The following is a 6,693-nucleotide window of genomic DNA, read 5'->3' as shown; positions in this document are numbered from 1 at the left end:
CCTCCTCTTGGGTGGGTTAGCGCCCCGTGCCCCCGCTATCCATTTCTTACTTATTTTTTTCCATCACTGAAGGTTTATACTGTTAGTCTTTCTTCTAGCCTTCCCCATAGGGACCCGTGTCCTTTCACAAGAGTGGCTGTTCACTGGGGGAAAGGAAATAATCAAAGTTTGCAGGGATTACTGGACACTGGCTCTGAACTGACACTAATTCCAGGAGATCTAAAGTAGATATGGATTTTCCTTCTGTGCACACAATTCTTCTGCCAAAACTACCATTCATGGACTTACAGAATGCCTTATCCACCGGCATGGCATCCCACATACATTGCTTCAGATCAAGGAACTCACTTTATAGCAAATGAAATGTGGCAGTGGTCTCATGCCCATGGGATCCACTGGTCATATTATGTTCCTCATGATCCTGAAGTAGCTGGCTTGATACAATGATGGAATGGCTTCCTAAAGACACAATTACAGAGCCAGCTAGGTGGCAACAATTTACATGGCTGGAGCATTGTTCTGCAGAAGGCTGTATATGCTATAAATCAGCAGCCAATATATGGTTCTATATCTCCAATAGCCAGGATTCATGAGTCCAGGAACCAAGGGGTGGAAGCTGGAGTGGCACCACACACTATTACTCTTAGTGATCCACTTACAGCATTTTTGCTTCCTGGCCCAGCAACCCTGTGTTACTCAGGCCTGGAGGTCCTAATCCTAAAGGAAGGAACTCCCCCACCTGGAAACACAGCACTGATTCCACTGAACTGGCAGCTGAGAATTTCCTCTGGCCACTTTGGGCTCCTTATGCTTTTGGATCGACAGATCAGGAAGGGTGTCACAGTACTGAGTGGTGTGATTGATCCTGACTACCAAGGAGAAATTGGACTGGTGCTACATAATGGAAATAAAGAATATGTCTGGAGCCCAGGAAATGCCGTAGTTCCTCTCTTAGTACTACCATTTCCTGTGATTAAAGTAAATGGTAAACCACAGTAACCTATTCCTGACAGGATATCTAATGACCCAGACCACTCGGGAGAAGGTCTGGGTCACCTCACCAGGCAAAGAACCATGGCCTGCTGAGGTCCTGGCTGAGGGCAAAGGTAAAGAAGATGGTAGTTCTACCTATCAGTTATGAACCACATGACCAATTGCAAAAACTAGGTTTATGATTGTCAGTTTATGTTCTTTATATGTGTTTATTGAATATCTTTCCTTGTTCGTGTATGATGTACTAAATACAATTAGATGTACCAGATACAATTTGTTTTATATGTATGATGTTAGATGTAAATGTGATTTCATTAATGTCTGGAAATTGTATACAGCTAAAGAATTGTGTACAGGTGCCAAGTTGGCAAAGAGTGGACTGTGATAAGTAAGTTTATCATGCCAACCTTGCCAATGGGAGCATATAGGATTAATCAGGTCCCATAGTGATTGGGGGGCAAAGAGATAAATGGTGGGCAAGGCCCACCCTTCGCTCTCTTGCTCTCTGGTGATCGGACCAGCATTCGACTGCTTTAGTAAGAAGTTCTCTGCCTTAACTTGTGAGCTATGCTACCTGTGTGACAGCCAACATGTGGATCCTGTCGCTAGAACAGTGGTTCTCAACTAGTGAGTTGCAACCCCTTTGTGGTTTGAATGACTCTTTCACCTGGGTCACCTAAGACCACCAGAAAACACATATTTCTGATAGTCTTAGGAGCCAAGACATCACTCCTCTATCTGTTTCCAGGCAGGACCACCCACATGCAGATATGCTGATCTGGTGAGAAAGAAGCTATTTCAGCCTTCACACTGACATTGGCTTTTTACACATATGGTTGCAAAATGTAGCAATGTAGTTTATTGCTGTTATATTAAGACTGTTACCCATGCTGCACCATGCTTCAAGACAAAATTTCATTTATTTGTAATTAGAAATAAATATTTCACAATATATAATTATTTTTTATGTGATTAAGCACTATGCTTAAATTATGTTTAATTTGTAACAATGAAAGTATATCCCGCATGTCAGATATTTACATTATGATTCATAACAATATCAAAATTACAGTTATAAAGTAGAAATGAAGATAATTTTATGGCTGGGGGTCACCACAACATGAGTAACTGTATTAAAGGGTCACAGCTTTAGGAAGGTTGAGAACCAGTGTGCTAGAGCTTGAGGTTCCTTTGAGACCTGCTTTACCATGCTGCTGGTGTGTACATCACTTGAGCTCGAAGTTGGTGGATCCTGTCGTCTTGCATTGCTTGAGTTTGATATCACATCCAGACCTGCATCGCTAAGCTACTGAGCAGTTGAATGTTGGTGACCCTCCCTGCTGTTTGTTGTCTGTGAGTGGACTCTGCCTGAATTGCCCAAGGGAAGACTCAGCTGTCTGATTCCTTGACCTTGGACCTGGCAGCCCTTCCAGAATATTAATTGTTCCTCAGGATTGAGTTGAACAGAGGCCTCTGTATTGTTCTCTGGACTAAATAGCTGTTATATTCCTTCTTTCTGTATAAAGATATCCTTTTATAATCCTACATATATAATCCTAAGTGTCCTGTTTTTGTTTCTGTAGAGAACTCTGCCTAACACAATAGGTGGCTGCATTTTGTTCTCTAGCTTCTCTGATGATTTTCTCCTTTTCCTCAAAGTTGGGTAGTTTAACTATTATATGCCGTGGTGACTTCTTGGTGACTTCCATATAGCTAGTGTTATTTTGGCCTCCTGAATGGTTGCTTGGTTTTAATTCATTAAGCTTGGGAAGTTTTCCTTTAAGAATTCCGTTGCTATTTTGCCATCGACTTCTTCATTTTGTCTTATTCTGGTAATCCAATTATTCTGATGTTGTTTCTCTTCATAGCATCAGACATTGCTCTCAGGTTTCCCTCAGTTTCTTTGATGATCTTATTTCACTTTCCCCTGTTGAAGTCTGCCTGGTTATCCTGTAGGTCACTGGTTAGATTCTTTGTCTTCTCCAGTCTGTTGAATTTGCTGTGAATTTGCTACTGGTTTTTGTTATCTCGTCCCTTAGCTCTTGTATTTCCCTTTGGTGTGTCCCCTTTATCTCCTCTATCATTTCATCCTTTTTCTCTATTGCTTCCCTCATATCCTATATGACTCTAAGCAGAATTCCAAAGATTTTTCCCTGTGGCTGGTCAATGTCTGCCTCTTCGATGATAGCTATTAGTTCCAGGTCATCCTCTGACATTGGATTTTGTTTCTCTTCTTTTCTTGTTCAGGCTGTTGAGGCAGCTTGGTGTTTCTACAACATTTTGGAGGAACTAGGTGGCATTTTCCTGGGAATCAAAGATCCCTGGGCTCTATCTTTGGGAGGTTGGTATTAATGTTTCTGCAGGTTGCCTTTAGCCAATTGCCCTGAGGGGTTGTGTTTCACCTTTGTCCCAGTGGGGTTTCCCTCTCAGTCTATCCTATCATGACTCTGTTTTTTTTGGAGGGCAGGTTGGTTGTATCTCTTAGTAATTAGGATCTGAGGTCAGCCTGTGTTGTGCTCCAACAACCCTCAGGACTCTGTAGGGGCTGTTTGCAGTTGTACAGGCTTTGGTCTGAAGGAAAGTGCTTGCCCTGGTGCAGGAGCATGAAACTCAGGGGGTGGGGATGGGACTGGAGTCAGGGTTACCTGCTCCCAGATAGAGGTGCTATGGACAGACAGGTGGGCAAAAAATAGGGCCCAGCTGCATCTGTTAGAGAGGTGGGGAATTCAGGGAAGGCCAGGGAAAAGGTAAGAAAGAAAGTGTTGGTTTTGGAGGAGGGATCTGCCAATGGGCAGCGGGAGTGCGCTGTGTTATTTGGGATATCAAACTTCGGCTGGCAGCTGGGGTCGACCAGTTCCTGCATGTGCATGAGATGGGCTATACGTCAGCTCCTGGTTCAGGGAAGAGCCCTAATTTTTGTGGGAATTAAACGACAATCTCAGAACCTCTGCTCAGCCCTCAGATCTCCCCAGTCACCAAACTCCACAGAGCTCCCAGTGCAAACTGCCTACCTGATTGCCATCTTGCCTGGCTCCTTGCTAGTAGTTTTTCTCTTTCCATTTTAAAACATAACCAGGTTGAAAGTATGTTTTACTTTGTAACATCAAAATGTTACTCTAGTTCTATAATTTCTCATTCTAAGCTGATTGTACTAAACAAGGGCCCTAGGGGACAGATTTCATCTTTATTGTGAATGGCATGATAAGGATTAGAATGAATCCAAGGCCAACCTTCCCACGCTTCAAACCTTATTGCCAGTCACTCCAAGTGGCATTCTCCCTAATCCTCAAACCTCACCCCTACCCCATGTTTCGATTAAGGAGAACTGGTCATTAATTCAGCATACTTAGTCCCCTACCTTTATACTTGTTTCTCCCTTATCTTTGGACCTTCTGCCCCATGCAGCCCTTCTCTGATGCTATCCACCTGGAGCTGAATAAGAGTTTAAAGTTAGAAGGATTTTGAGACCTTCACTGCTGATTTTCATTGTCCCTGTGGGCTCATTAATCCCTTAGGTTCACCAAATCCACAGGAAGAATGTATGTAAAAGTGTCCCATTTATTATAACCTAAAGGAATTCAAGTGAGGGGACATGCAGAGTGAAGTCTGCAAGGAATTTGGGTGTGAAGTTTCCTTTGTCCCCAAAGCTGCACGAACCTCCTATGATCACATATCCTTGTCAACAAGGAAACCTCAAATACTTCTGTGATCCAGATCTTTCATAGGCTTCAGAGCATTGTTATTGTGGAAGCCTCGTTGTAGAGATGTGATTCATTGAATCATTCAGTATTTCAAGATCAGTTCCATCATGTCCCCTTTTCCCTTTCTGAGGTTAGATGACCAGGGGTAGTCTTTATGGCATCCAGTCATTTGTATACTTTTTAGTGTGTTTTGGTTCTTTTATAAGACAAAGACATCTTGATTGCTAGGGAATTCTAGAAGCTATCTTTCAGGACCTAAGACACTATATCCAGTTCTTTGGCACTTAGCGAAAATATTGTAATAAAAGTTTTATTTTTCGAAATGTTCAGTAGTAAAAAGGAAAGCTTTTTAAAAAAAATGGATTTATTAGCCACCCAGTTTATATATTAAACTATATCCAGTTCTTTGGCACTTAGCGAAAATATTGTAATAAAAGTTTTATTTTTTGAAATGTTCAGTAGTAAAAAGGAAAGCTTTTTTAAAAAAATGGGTTCATTAGCCACCCCGTTTATATATTAAATTTATAAAATTTGAATCATAAAACATGTTTAATCATCCCCTCCTGTTTCCACAAGCCTCACTCTGGGCACTGCTCACCTGGAGGCTTTTCCTGAGCGAGAACTGGTGGTCCTTGGGCGGTGGGGGACTGAAATTGTGCAGGGCCATAGACACTTCCATAGTTCACCTACATGGGTGTCCCAGGCCCCCGTCCTGCAGGAACGTGCCCCCATGGGCTCTGCACCAGCGCAGCTCTCTCCAGGCTGCAGGCAATTGTGTCAGCGCTTCACCTTTTCTGTCATCAACGTTGGTGGTTGTTTCAGGGTCTCTTTGAGGAGAAGATTGCACTCATGGTCTGAAGACTGAGAGAAGGAGAGCCTCCACCCCACCCCAGGGAAGAGCCCCCATGGGCGCCGCCCTCCAGGCCTCTGCTGTACCCGACACTACAATGCAGTTTTAAACCCGTTTGCCTCCAAGACAATCAAACATTATTGTTATTATTTTGGAAAAAATGTTTAATCAAAAAGTTAAGAGAAAGATAAGAGGAATGAAAAATGAAGCAAATTGGACAAAATGAACAAAATAGTAAAACTGGGTCTAAGTTTTATGAAGATTGGCATTAATGGTCTACATACAGTTATTAAAATGTAGAGATTACTAGGTTGTAGTTTTAAAAAATCAAAAGCCAACTTTCTGGAACATACCAATTTAAATAAAAATACATGGATGAAAATAAAGTAAAAGTATGGAAAAAGTGATATCATCCCACAGGTTTTCAAGACTGTGACCTTTGAAACCAGAGCTAAGCCTTTCTTTTGAGCCCCTCTGGGTGGGTTTGAATGACCCGTTAATCAAGGGCTTAGCTCTTTGTGTAACCCAGGCACTCCTTTTTTTTTTTTTTTTTTGCCAACCAGCAAGGTATCACGTTTGTCAGTAGAGGGCACTGCTTGCCAGCAATGGGAGGGCAGGTCCCTGGAGAGCACACTTTTATTCTCCACTGCTTAGCCAGTGTAGTTTCTCCAATGTGGTTGCAGGACTCGTCTTTCTTTAGCACTTGGCTATTCTGGGGTTTTATCCAATTTTCAACTCAAGAATTTCAACTCAGGAAATTCTCTGACGTTAGTTGAAATGTCAGAGATAAGAGGTGTAAGAGTTTCAACCTAAAGAGCTGAAACAGAAGTTCTTTGAAATCTAAAGGTCACTTGACAACTAAGAATGCTCTAGCTCTTGAATGGCACCAGGTGGTTTGATTATAAAGGAATGTGATCAGTGACATACGCGCGCACACACACACTGTTTATATGTTGATGCATTCTTCACATGCACAAATAGTTTAAATCATGACCTTTTGTTCCCTGGGAATGCATGCTGGGTCTGTCATTTTGATGTCTGATATCACTGCATACAATTTGCAATTTTTCTGTGTACATTTCCCCGTTTGGATCAAGCATCCCCTAGGCAGTGAGTACCCTTCTTCTGAAAGAGTTTTGTCTACTTTCT

The sequence above is a fragment of the Echinops telfairi genome, unplaced genomic scaffold (assembly GCF_000313985.2).
Source record: "Echinops telfairi isolate 266 unplaced genomic scaffold, ASM31398v2 ScPeMD7_7424;HRSCAF=8462, whole genome shotgun sequence".
Lineage (NCBI taxonomy): Eukaryota > Metazoa > Chordata > Mammalia > Afrosoricida > Tenrecidae > Echinops > Echinops telfairi.
The sequence above is the reverse complement of the archived record's forward strand: the minus strand, read 5'-3'. Positions refer to the sequence as shown.